Source organism: Phaseolus vulgaris, chromosome 5 (genome assembly GCF_000499845.2).
Source record: "Phaseolus vulgaris cultivar G19833 chromosome 5, P. vulgaris v2.0, whole genome shotgun sequence".
NCBI lineage: Eukaryota > Viridiplantae > Streptophyta > Magnoliopsida > Fabales > Fabaceae > Phaseolus > Phaseolus vulgaris.
Genome location: NC_023755.2, coordinates 1,343,606 through 1,357,011, shown reverse-complemented (window position 1 = coordinate 1,357,011; position 13,406 = coordinate 1,343,606). Strand labels below are relative to the sequence as shown.

Genomic DNA, 13,406 nt, shown 5'->3' with positions numbered 1-13,406 from the left:
ATAATATAAAAAATTAATTTAATACTTTATTATTTTTTAATAAAAAATAAGTTTGTATTTTCTACTCTTTTTTTTTTGGTTTTAAATAATCTTCTAACCCTATATGAACCGGAGTCCACGCAGATTTTAAAATATACTAATTTACATTAACTAAAACAATTACTTCATATTTTTACTCTTGTAATATTATCATCTCCTTCTTTAATTCTTCAAATATATATATATATATATATTTTATTTCAACTCCCTCATACTTTCTATTTCTTCAATATGAATTTAATGCTAAAAATATAAATTGTTGTTTAATAATTAAATAATATTTTAAATTCAGATAATTAATTTTTTAAGTTTATATATTAAGTAGTATACTTTTATTTAATCAAAATAAGATAAGCTATTTATATTTTTATTTAATAGTCATCATTGTGTGTGTTTTTGTCTAGATTCATTCTTCCTCTTCCTCTTTGTGTCTTAATTCACATATTTGTAATGACTGAAATCGAAAATGGAAACAAATCTCTCCTTAGTAAATTGGAAAAATCCACATGAATGTGTTCATTTAAATATTCTAGTAAATTACCATTGTTTTTTAGATTTAATGTCTCAAATACATCTTGACCCACCACTTGATTTTACCCTATGGAGTCACTTATTATATGACACCTTTTCCTAACTTCTTTTCCACGTAGAAGCAAAAAAATTTCACCATAATAACTATAGTTGGTCAAGGAGATGTTCAAATATATATATCCAACTACAATTCTAAAAAATGTGCTTCATGTTCCAAAAGTGTGTGCACAAACCTCCAAAAGTGTCCACAAACTTGATATCTATAAACAAATTTACTAAAGATCTCTCATGTAATGTGTTTTTTTTTTTTATAACAAATCTTATATATTGTGTGTGGTCCTTCTAAAGCTCATAATATTTTGAGGGCTAAATGATTTAACACCTTTATTGATGATTGCACAAGTCTTTAAACACAAATGTGAGGTTAGCTCTGTCACTACAAAAAAAATTATTTTTAATGGAGGTTATATTTGGCGTTACCGGCGGTTTTAACCCCCGTTAAGTGCGTTACCCGCGGTTTGCTTTTCCCCTGGAAGATCCAGCGTCGCTAACTAATCACAGACGTTACCGGCGGTTTGCAAACCTCCGCTATTCCCGACGGTTTTGAAAACCCCCGCAATTCCCGATGGTTTTGAAAACCTCCGCTATTTCCGACGGTTTTGAAAACCTCCACTAATCCCGACGGTTTTGAAAACCCCCACTAATCTCGGCGGTTTTGAAAACCTCATTACTTTTAGGAGGTGCATATATAAAAAAGTAGATGACAAATAATAAAAATGTTAAACCAAAATAGCCCCATTATTTTCTCATACCCTATGTTCTTCTTCTACCACCTAACACTACTACTCTTCAACTTTTTTTTATTTCACAATATTATATAGGTATAATTTTTTCATAATAAAAATATAGATATTGAATTATTAATGTAGAAAATGTACACGATTTCGTACTAATACCAAATAATTATATCTTAATAATTTATTCATCTTATTCATTAAGTATCCGGTGAGCTGAAAAATATTGGTGGTAAGTATAAGGGAATCTGTGAAACGACATACAAATCAAGCCTACCATCTATGGGTCCTTGCACCAGAACATGATTTTGTTATCAATCAATGTTATGCCATTTTGCTTTAAAAACTTTTATTAAGATCAACTTTAGTTAGGAAGGATTAACCACAAATTCATCGAGTTTGAAATAATGATCTAATAGCAAAATTTGCATTCATTAGCAAGCAAAATTAATTTATACATAAAACTAGTAATTAGTAATGCTCCTTGAGAGTATCTAATATTTATTAAATTTGTTTAATTACATGAAAAACGCAAACTATTCATAATTAGTTTTTCATTATAATAAGAAATATGCAGTCATAAATAAAATATATATTACACACTATATAAATACATTATACAGAAATATTTGAAAAAAAGTGGGGCCTAACTTAAGCCTATGGCCTAAAATGGCATCTGAGTATACACAATGATGGAGATCAAGCCCAAGAGAACATGGAGGCCACTCATCTAGCTCAAGAAGAGGTGGAGGCACAAATGGAGGACGCCCATGGAGGTCAAAGTCCACCTCAAAGGATTACAAGAAGCATGTTCAAAGCCTTGGGAGCTAGAGGACATTTATTTTCTCTTTTTGTAGTGTCTTTAGTTGAAGGTGCTTAGAGGGAAACCTTAGAAACCTCTTTTGTTATAGCATCTTTTAGGCTTTAGTTAGGAGCTTTAGGGGGGTGTATTAGTAGATAGGTGTATGAGTAGAATAGGGGGTGCCAAAGTGAAGGAAAGGATCACACCTTCCTTGCTTTGCAAATAGGCGCCGGTTCTAGTTTGAATTGGAAGGAATTTTGAATTGTTTTAGCTTTCATTTTTCAACACCTTAGGCTATAAATAGAGGTGCCTTCCTTGTAAAATTCATATTTGAATTTATCTAAAGAAACTATACTCAAAATTGGAGTGAGCATTTGGAGAGCTTTGAGCTTCTACTCTAGTCTTATCTTGAAGGACCATGGTTTCCTCAAGTGGCGGCTTGCACACTCATCTAGGAGCATCCATACTTCTAGTGGCGTGATCATCCAACCATTCTTCCATCTTCATGAGCATTCTCTTCTCCTTCCTTTCTTCTTCTTCAATTTGTTCATGTTGCCTTGTGTTTTGAGTTGTTGTTGTTTCGGTTCTTCTAATTTTCCAGCACCTATATTCTGTTTGTTTCTTAATTCTGTTCGGTACATTTGATTTTAATTCAATTTTGTTCGGTCTCTTCTTTTTAAATTCCTTTGTTGATTCAATTTGACAATATTTGGTTCATCCAAATGAGTTTGGGATTTGGTACTTGTTATTGGTGAGTTCTTGACTTAGAACCATGATCCAACTTCTAAGAAAGTGCCTCTATATTTTCCAGCTCAAGGTAATTCCTCAAAGTGTCAAGAATCTTGTTCTGTGTGGCTATTGGAATCACATCATGTGGTATCATGAGTCTTAGGTTCTTCTTGTTTAATTGTTGAGTTGTGTGCACTTTATTTCAAGAGCTCTTTTTAATTTCTTGCAATTTAAGTTTCTGTTTTAGAATTTTAATTGAGTATTCTTGCTGTTTTTTCTTTTTGCTCCAAGTGTTTGTGGAAAGGTTTATGGCACTCATAATTCTTATGAGTATGGTTGCTCTTTTGGAATGGCATTATCCTTCCTAGAGTTTACCTTAAGCTTCCTTTCACTTGTTACAATTTGTGTTGTGTCTTTTAATTTTTGAATCATGTTAAGTTTTGTCTTAGTCATGTTATTCCTTATATGTCATTACTTCTAGTAGTACTTTTATTGTTTTGATTGTTTCTTGCTTTGGTGTCATATAATTTTCTGAATTGATGTTGATCCTTTGTGCATTTTCTTTTTAGAATTGAGTTCATACTTGTATTCTAGACCTATACAAGTTCCAATACATCATTTTCTATTATGTCTTTGCTAGTTCATCATTCTGTTTTTTTATTCCTATTAGGATTCCTCTGTTTCTGAAAAGAGTGCTTACTGTTTTTCCTTATTGCAACTGATTTACGTACTGTAAAATTCTGAAATTCTGGATTTGAGATATTCAAAGTGTTAGAAAAGAATAGAAAAAAGAATCATTCAAAAATATGAAGTACACAAAAAATGATAAATAAAATAAAAAAAGTGTACATTCCTGCCGAAAAAAATACGGTAATCTGGCAGTGATTTTAAAAATTTTTTTTCTCTCATTTGGCTTACTGTTTTTAATTGATTCCAGTGCCATTATTGAGTTAACATCTTGAAGTTTCTGTGGTATAAATTTCATAATCCAGTTCGCTCTACAACGTTCCAGTTAAATCAGTGAATATCAAACACAGTTTGCATTTAAAAAAAAAAAATTTCCAGTAGCTAATATTTTTGTTTTCTTCATCTACTCTAGTGCTTTTCCTTAGGTATTCTTTTGTGTGCCTACTTTTCTCATTGAGTTCTTTATTTTCTTGATTGTCTTTCATTCTTACTCTTTGAGTTTGTCTTACATATAATTTTCCTTTTGCAATTACCTTTCCTTGCTTATACCTTTTCTTGTTTGTCTTTATTGTTTCTTTGGTTTTGTGGTGGTTTGCTCTTAAGATTGGTGTGCTTGCTTTGACATATTTCATTTGAGGATTCCAAGGCCTCAAGATCAGATTGGAGCAAGAACATTATTTCTTTGAGAGTGATATCTTTTTCAGCCTTAAGTTCACTTCGGCAGTTTCATTACAGCTCACTGTTTTTGCTAATTTTTAACTTGTTTGCTGTTTTGTGTGTTTGCTGTTTTTAATTACAAATGGCTGGATCTTCAAGTGATGCATCCTACAAGCAGAATTCTCCTTCCAAAGCTTCCATTCTTGGTGAATTACATGAAGCTCAAAGAACAATTAGACGGTTGGAAGAGAAAATGCAAAAGATGGAGGTCCAACAAGCTAGACCATCTCCTTCTATCCATGATGGACATCATTCTCATAGACCATCTTCAAGAGCTTCTTCAAATGATGTTGGCCGTGAAGATGAGCATAGGAGAAGGAGACCTCCACCCCAAGTCCATGGACAAAGACATCATCACCATGGGGAAAGAATTCACTACGGCAATGACTTCTATTATGATGCAAAGTCCAAGCTTCCTTCGGTCAAACTACCTTGTTTTAATGGTTCTAGTGATCCAAATGTGTATTTAGATTGAGAGGCTAAGTGTGAACAAATTTTTGAGATCCATGAGATCCAAGATGAGCATAAGCTCAAGCTAGCCACCCTAGAGTTTAGTGATTATGCCATGAAATGGTGGCATGGAATTGTAAAGGACATTATCTATCACAAGGGTCCTCCCGTGGACTCTTGGAACTCTTTAAAGGATCATATGCGCGCTAAATGTGGATGAATATTATAAGGAGCTTGAGACGCTTGTGCTTAAAATTGAATTAGAAGAAAGTGAAGAAGCCATGGTTGCTAGGTTTGTGAGTGGTCTTAGGAAGGATATCCAAGACATTGTTGAGTTACAAGAGTATTCATCATTGGGCTCTTTAGTTCATCTTGCAATGAAGGTGGAAGCCCAACTTGCTAAGAAAAACTCTTTTAAAAATGCTTCCAATAATGGATACTACTCCAAGTCTTGGAGAAACAAAACTTCTTTTTCTAAACATCCTTCCAAAGATTCTTCTTTCAAACCCAAGGAATCTAAGCCATCAACGTCTAGACCTAAGTCTCCCACTAGAACATCTAACACTAAATGCTTTAAATGTATGGGTTATGGTCATATTGCTGCAAATTGTCCTTCCAAACGAAGTATGTACATGCATGAGGGCATTGTAGTTAGTGAGCATGATTCGGATTCTTCAAAGCATTCATTGCATTCTCATGCATCTAGTGAGGAAGAGAGCGAATGTCCACTTGAAAGGGACTTGTTAGTTGTGAGAAGACTTCTTGGACAAGTTTCACAACCTTTTGATGAAAGTCAAAGGGAAAATATTTTCCATACAAGATGTCTTATTCAAAACAACATTTGTTCCTTGATAGTGGATGGGGGTAGTTGTGCAAATGTGGCTAGTACAAGAGTAGTAGATAAGCTTGGATTGCCTACTATCTCTCATACAAAGCCCTACAAGTTACAATGGCTTAGTGAAGTAGGAGAAATAATTGTTAATAAACAAGTCCTCATCCATTTCTCCATTGGAAAATACAAAGATGAGGTATTATGTGATGTTGTGCCCATGGAAGCCACTCATGTTCTTTTGGGAAGGCCTTGGCAATTTGATAGAAAAGTTTTACATGATGGCTTTACCAACAAATTATCTTTTGAATTCCATGGTCACAAGGTTACTTTAAAATCTCTCTCTCCAAGAGAAGTCCATGAGGACCAAGTTATCATGAAGAAAAAGAGGGAGAGTGAAAAAGATAAAAAAGATAAAAAAGATAAGAGTTCTAAGCCTACACTCCTTGTGTCTAGGCGTGACATTGAAAGGGAAATAGTGGCTCATCATCCTCTTTTTTTAGCCATCCCTAGAACTCTTAGCATAGAATCACTTGTTGATAGTCCTCATTGCTTGGGAAATTTGGTAGACGAGTTCAAAGATGTGTTTCAAGATCCTCCAAATGGACTTCCACCTTTGAGAGGGATTGAGCACCAAATTGATTTGATACCGGGCTCTTCTTTACCAAATCGTCCCGCATATAGGACCAATCCAAGTGAAACCAAGGAAATTCGCCAACAAGTTGAGGCTTTGATTGAAAAAGGGTGGGTGCAAGATAGCATGAGTCCTTGTGCTATGCCTATCATCTTAGTGCCAAAAAAGGATGGCACATGGCGAATGTGTTCGGATTGTAGGGCCATCAATAACATAACCATTAAGTATAGGCATCCCATACCTAGACTAGATGATTTGTTGGATGAATTACATGGTTCAAAAATATTTTCAAAGATTGATCTTAAAAGCGGCTACAATCAAATCCGTATCAAACCGGGTGATGAATGGAAGACGGCTTTTAAGACCAACTTTGGTTTATATGAGTGGTTAGTTATGCCTTTTGGTTTAACTAATGCACCAAGTACCTTCATGCGCCTCATGCATCATGTTCTTAGACCTTTCATTGGTAAGTTTGTTGTGGTTTACTTTGATGACATTCTCATTTATAGCTTATCTTTGAATGACCATAGGTTGCATGTTAGGCAAGTTTTGGAAACCCTTAGGAAGGAACATTTGTATGCTAACCTTGCTAAATGTATGTTTGCTCTTGATCATATAGAATTCCTAGGGTTTGTTGTGAGTTGTAAAGGGGTCCATGTGGACAAAACAAAGGTGGTGGCCATTCAAAATTGGCCTACACCGAAATCTTTGAATGAGGTCCGAAGTTTTCATGGGCTTGCTTCTTTCTATAGAAGATTTGTCCCAAACTTTGGTACCATTGCCGCACCACTCAATGACAGTGAAAAAGGATGTGGTCTTTCATTGGGGAGAAGCACAACAAAATGCTTTTGATACTTTGAAAGAAAAATTGACTAATGCTCCCATCTTGGCCCTTCCTAATTTCACTAAGACATTTGAGATTGAGTGTGATGCTTCAAGCATAGGTATTGGGGTTGTTCTCCTTCAAGAGGGCCACCCCATAGCCTATTTTAGTGAGAAATTGAAGGGAAGTCATCTCAACTATTCCACCTATGATAAGGAATTATATGCACTTGTTAGGGCTTTGTTTACTTGGCAACACTATCTTTTTCCCAAAGAGTTTGTGATACATAGTGATCATGAATCTCTTAAATATTTGAAAAGCCAAAACAAACTTAACAAGAGGCATGCTAAGTGGGTGGAATTCATTGAGCAATTTCCTTATGTGATCAAACACAAGCAAGGCAAAATAAATATTGTGGCGGATGCTCTTTCTAGAAGATACACCTTGCTAAATCTTTTAACCTCTCAATATCTTGGTTTTGATCACATTAAGGAACTTTATCATGATGACCTTGATTTTTCTCTCCTCTATCAAGAGTGTCTTAAGGGAGGACACAAAGATTTTTTTATTCAAGATGGCTTTCTTTTTAAAGGAAAACGTCTTTGTGTTCCCCAATGCTCTATTAGATTATCTCTTGTTAGAGAAGCTCATGAGGGGGGCTTAATGGGACATTTTGGGGTTGCTAAAACTTTGGATGTGTTGCATGAACATTTCTTTTGGCCTCATATGCATAAACATGTTCATAGTTTGTGTGATAAATGCATAGCTTGCCGCAAAGCTAAATCTAAAATGCATCCCCATGGTCTTTATACTCCTCTTCTTATCCCTTCAATGCCTTGGGTAGATATATCTATGGATTTCATCTTAGGCTTACCCAAGACATCAAAGGGAAAGGACTCCATTTTTGTGGTAGTGGATCGTTTTTCAAAGATGGCTCACTTTATTCCTTGCCACAAAGTGGATGATGCATGCCACATTGCAAACCTCTTCTTCCAAGAAGTGGTTCGCTTGCATGGGATTCCTAGGTCTATAGTGTCCGATAGAGATCCTAAGTTCTTGAGTCACTTTTGGAAGACCTTGTGGGGCAAGCTTGGAACTAAGCTTTTAATTTCTACCACTTGCCACCCACAAACTGATGGTCAAACCGAGGTGGTGAATAGAACTTTGGGACAACTATTGAGATGCTTTATTTCGGGGAATCCTAGAGTGTGGGAGAATTTACTACCCCATGTTGAGTTTGCATATAACCGAGTAGTAAATTCTACCACCTCCCATTCTCCTTTTGAGGTGGTCTATGGGTTTAATCCCCTAACACCTCTTGATCTTCTTCCTATTCCCCTTCTTGAAGATGTCTTGTGCAAAGATGGGGCTGAAAAGGCTTCTTTTGTGAAAACTTTGCATAAAGACATCAAGAAGAGAATTGAGAAGAAGGTTGGCAAGTATGCTGAACTTGCCAATAAAAGGAGAAAAGCATTGTTGTTTGATGAGGGCGATTGGGTTTGGCTTCACTTGAGGAAGGATCGTTTTCCTACTCAAAGGAAGTCCAAACTAATGCCTCGAGGGGATGGACCTTTCCAAATCCTCAAGAGGATTAATGACAATGCTTATGAGTTAGATATGCCTGATACATTCTTAGGTAGTCATACTTTTAATGTCAGCGATCTAACTCCTTTTTCTGTAGGTCTCCAGAATTCGTGGTCGAATTCTCTCCAACTCGGGGAGTATGATGGAGATCAAGCCCAAGAGAACATGGAGGCCACTCATCAAGCTCAAGAAGAGGTGGAGGCACAAATGGAGGACGCCCATGGAGGTCAAAGTCCACCTCAAAGGATTACAAGAAGCATGTTCAAAGCCTTGGGAGCTAGAGGACATTTATTTTCTCTTTCTGTAGTGTCTTTAGTTGAAGGTGCTTAGAGGGAAACCTTAGAAACCTCTTTTGTTATAGCATCTTTTAGGCTTTAGTTAGGAGCTTTAGGGGGGTGTATTAGTAGATAGGTGTAGGAGTAGAATAGGGGGTGCCAAAGTGAAGGAAAGGATCACACCTTCCTTGCTTTGCAAATAGGCGCCGGTTCTAGTTTGAATTGGAAGGAATTTTGAATTGTTTTAGCTTTCATTTTTCAGCACCTTAGGCTATAAATAGAGGTGCCTTCCTTGTAAAATTCATATTTGAATTTATCTAAAGAAACTATACTCAAAATTGGAGTGAGCATTTGGAGAGCTTTGAGCTTCTACTCTAGTCTTATCTTGAAGGACCATGGTTTCCTCAAGTGGCGGCTTGCACACTCATCTAGGAGCATCCATACTTCTAGTGGCGTGATCATCCAACCATTCTTCCATCTTCATGAGCATTCTCTTCTCCTTCCTTTCTTCTTCTTCAATTTGTTCATGTTGCCTTGTGTTTTGAGTTGTTGTTGTTTCGGTTCTTCTAATTTTCCAGCACCTATATTCTGTTTGTTTCTTAATTCTGTTCGGTACATTTGATTTTAATTCAATTTTGTTCGGTCTCTTCTTTTTAAATTCCTTTGTTGATTCAATTTGACAATATTTGGTTCATCCAAATGAGTTTGGGATTTGGTACTTGTTATTGGTGAGTTCTTGACTTAGAACCATGATCAAACTTCTAAGAAAGTGCCTCTATATTTTCCAGCTCAAGGTGATTCCTCAAAGTGTCAAGACTCTTCTTCTGTGTGGCTATTGGAATCACATCACACAACCCTTAGAATACCATTAACTGGTGCTTCTTTATTACTTCCATATTTGAGCTGCACAATATAAATGATTGACAAAATTGAAAATTAAAATAACAATAAAATGTTATATTTTTTTTTACACTTCTAGTAAGATCCTGAAGGACAACTTTGTTGATGAAATGTAGAACTCTTGACTTACTACATTTGTTTCGGAATCAGTTTTGTTTCCTTGTGAGTAGATTTACCCTTTTCAGCTGAATCTGGTTTAACAATTTGAATCTACATCTGAAGACAAAAAAAAATGATAAATTGCAAATGATTATGAGTATGGATATGATAGAAATACAAATATGGGTAAGAAAGTACTATAAGTTATAACTATGAAAATAATAGGTGCAAATATGCTAATATAATTCCTAAAAAACAGTATGTTAACACACCTGTTTGAAGAAAAGTAAAATGTTGGTATAATTGGTAGAACTGGGCAAAATGCATGAACTGAAGTGAACTATTTTAAAATTCAATTAAACTCAATTACATCATGGTTTTGATGAATTGAACAAAATTGAGTTACTCTAAATTGTTTCTTATTTGAAACATCTGAAGTGTTTTGAATTATTACCATTAGAAATCTTAGATAATATTTTTCAATCTCAAGTTATAATCCAAATTAGTTCAAAACGTTCTTTTAGAAACTATTCCGCTTCTAAAGACTACACTAATATAATAATTTTAGTTTAGTGTCTTTCTAAACAATTTAATTTTATTATATATCATTCAATTTAGTTCGGTATCAATCGATTCCAGTTTATATACCTTTTAACAACCTAATAATTGGTTGAAACCTAAACTTATCCCTTTCTTTTCTATGATCATGACAATTTAAAATAGATAGTTATGAGCAGTTATTCAAGGTTTATTCTAATAGAAGATTATAAGATATCAATGAAAGGGAGTAATGAGTTCCATACCAGAGGTATCAGAAGAGCTTGATTCACTCCAATGGCCAACTCTTGTAAAACATTATGCACTTCTAGAACATTTATAAGGCCTACCCCACACTTATAGATGGAACCGTAAACTTCCCCCTTATCATTTGCAACACAGAACTCAAAACAAACCTTTGATAGTTCATAATATCTGAGAATGTTGAACCTGAATCGCTCTCCAATGGCCTCAAGACAGGAAGGGGGCTACAAAAACCAAAGCACATAAAATATATAAATTATAACCAGCTAACATTTGGTATAAATAATCATATAAATTACTTGGTTCTATCAGCTTCTTGGTTGCAGAGAAGAAACGAATAATGTTTGGTATGTTAGTAAATCTATCAAAAGGTAAACTTACCTCCTCACCAAAAGCATCTAAGTAAGGAGAAGGCCAAGGGGCTTGACATGCAGATCTCTATAGTAGGATTGTTGTTCTGTCAGTATAAACACGTCATTATTAATTTAGCATCCAAGCAAGACAACTACTAAATAAAAAGCAAGGAAGAGGAGATGTGTCAAGATAGCTGAAAAAGAAGATTCAAGAAGATGAAGAAAAAAAGAATGACAGACAAAAGAATGGCAGACAAAAGAAAAAAATAATTTTTTATAGTGTTTGGACTTGCGTTGACAACAACCAAAATGAAGGAATATCTGCCAACACCATTTGTCAACACAACTAATGGATGTAAGTCTTTAAACAAAAAAAAATACAAAATACTTTTTAACATACATAGGATCCAACTGAGACAACCCAGGAAAGCCAATGTGATCATCTTTGATGCTCATCACTACGACTCCACAAACCCATGAAGGTCCTGTATTGTGAAAGGTTCCTTGTTGCGGTAGATATGACAAATAAAATCTTAGGTCTTGTGTACCAAAAATATAGGATCTCGGAACATTAAATGCTTTATACATGATTTATCTCTTATCTGTAAGAGAAGCAAACTGAGAGAACGTACAAATTAATATGTTAGATGATCTCTTTAATATGGAGATATATTCATGGAATCAAATCACTTGTCACTGAATTAAAATAACATCTGCTGAAAAAAACTTAACAATTGAAGCATGGTGATTTTTTTTTTACACCTTGAAACTCAAGTTCCAATAAAGTATCCTAAAAATAATAGAAGGATTAAAATCATAGATTGTACAGAATAAGAGAAACTACTGAATGTGAGAATAGAGATGTTGAATACGTATGTAAGCTTGGAAATCCTGGCATCATTAGAAAAATATGAAGCAAAGAGAAAGAAAGGCCATGAATATCACTCGAAAAAGATGTTAAAAAAATAATGGACTAAAGTTAGAAGACCAGATTTCAATTATATAGAAACTATGTATTAAAGAAAATGAAGGCCCAAGTATTGAAGAAAATAACCTTAAATCTGCAGAGATACAAAAGGAGTGCTCCAAAAGTTGGCATTGAGGCAAGAAATCTAGAATCATTTTGCAAAGTGAAGTACTTTTCGCTTCAATTTCTTGGGCATTTTAGCACTTATCCTTTGAAAATAGTGAATGACCAAATCTTATTTTCCTGTTTTTTACTGTAATCTTTATAAAAGACTCCTAAAAACATAAAAAACTAGTCTTTGGATTTAAAAAAATTATAATAACGACATACGATATAAGAAAATAACTCTTTCCTACACAACAGGCCAATAATAATCCATCACAAGCAGTGGAACAGTGATTCAAAATATACAGCAATTGCATAATACAAAACAGAGGTAAAACTCGATTATCCCCAATTTATTGGATTTCAAGTTTATCCCCAATTTGAAACAACGGTAATAATACAGGCATTGCATTGAATAATCCAAACAAATAGAATAGACAATAATACCTAGATGGAAGCACCAATGTGTGTATGAACCTCGCCACGAATACGACGAACCATGAGTTGTAGAGCGAAGAATTACGACGAACCATGAGTTGCGGAGCGAAGAATCATGAATTATTGAGAGGAAGTTATAGACATAACACCACATCCACAACCAAAATGGCGTAGCACGAATGACGAGAATTCTAAACTAAGTTCGAATTTGTTGTTGAAGATGAGAGATTAAAGAAGTGTTTAGGGTTAGAGAAGATTGTGAAAGGGGAAGCGTTTATGGTTAGAGAAGAATGTGAATAGAGAAGCTTTTAGAGTGTGAATGGAGAAACTTTTAGGGTTAGAGAGAGTGTGAATGGAGACGTTTCTTAGGTTAGAAAGAAAAGACACCATCTCACTTAATTAAAACTAAAAAAACTATCTCAACATCACTTTTATGTTTTCTAGTTTTTACTAATCTTAGGTTAAAAAAGGAGAAAAAAAGAGAAGCCAAGAAAAAAAAATTAAAATATTTTATTTTTATTTATTAAAAAATTATTGGCTTTATTAGAGGTTTGGAAAACCTCAATGTCTTACTAGGGGTTTAGAAAACCTCAAGTAAATATGTGTCTTACTAGGGGTTTAGAAAAACCTCTACTATATTTGTGTTTTACTAGAGGTTATAGTAACCTCCATTAATAAACTCCTACTAAAATTAAAACTTTTTGTAGTGTGTTGTTATATAGTTTGTGTCACTCATTAAGAATCAATTTGGAGTTATTATCAAGAAAATTAGGTCTGATAATATTAAAGATTATTTTAATCATATCTTAATTGTTTTTTTAAAAAGGAAGGGATAATTTATGAATCTTC

The 13,406-nt window shown here is 34.4% G+C and overlaps 1 long non-coding RNA gene across 6 annotated transcripts; it reads right to left on the bottom strand.

The window, feature by feature from the left end:
* Positions 1-9,742: 9,742 nt before the first annotated feature.
* LOC137834702 (uncharacterized) lies at positions 9,743-12,953 on the bottom strand. Of its 6 annotated transcripts, none has more exons than XR_011084940.1 (6): positions 12,567-12,953; positions 11,448-12,223; positions 11,076-11,151; positions 10,697-10,918; positions 9,925-10,010; positions 9,743-9,797 (listed from the first exon to the last, which is right to left on the bottom strand). It is a non-coding gene; the product is annotated as an uncharacterized lncRNA (long non-coding RNA). The 6 variants fall into 6 exon arrangements; XR_011084942.1 differs by having other exon boundaries at positions 11,448-11,665; positions 12,567-12,946; XR_011084939.1 differs by lacking the exon at positions 9,743-9,797 and having other exon boundaries at positions 9,811-10,010; positions 11,448-11,938; positions 12,102-12,223; positions 12,567-12,952.
* Between the last annotated feature and the right edge of the window lie 453 nt (positions 12,954-13,406).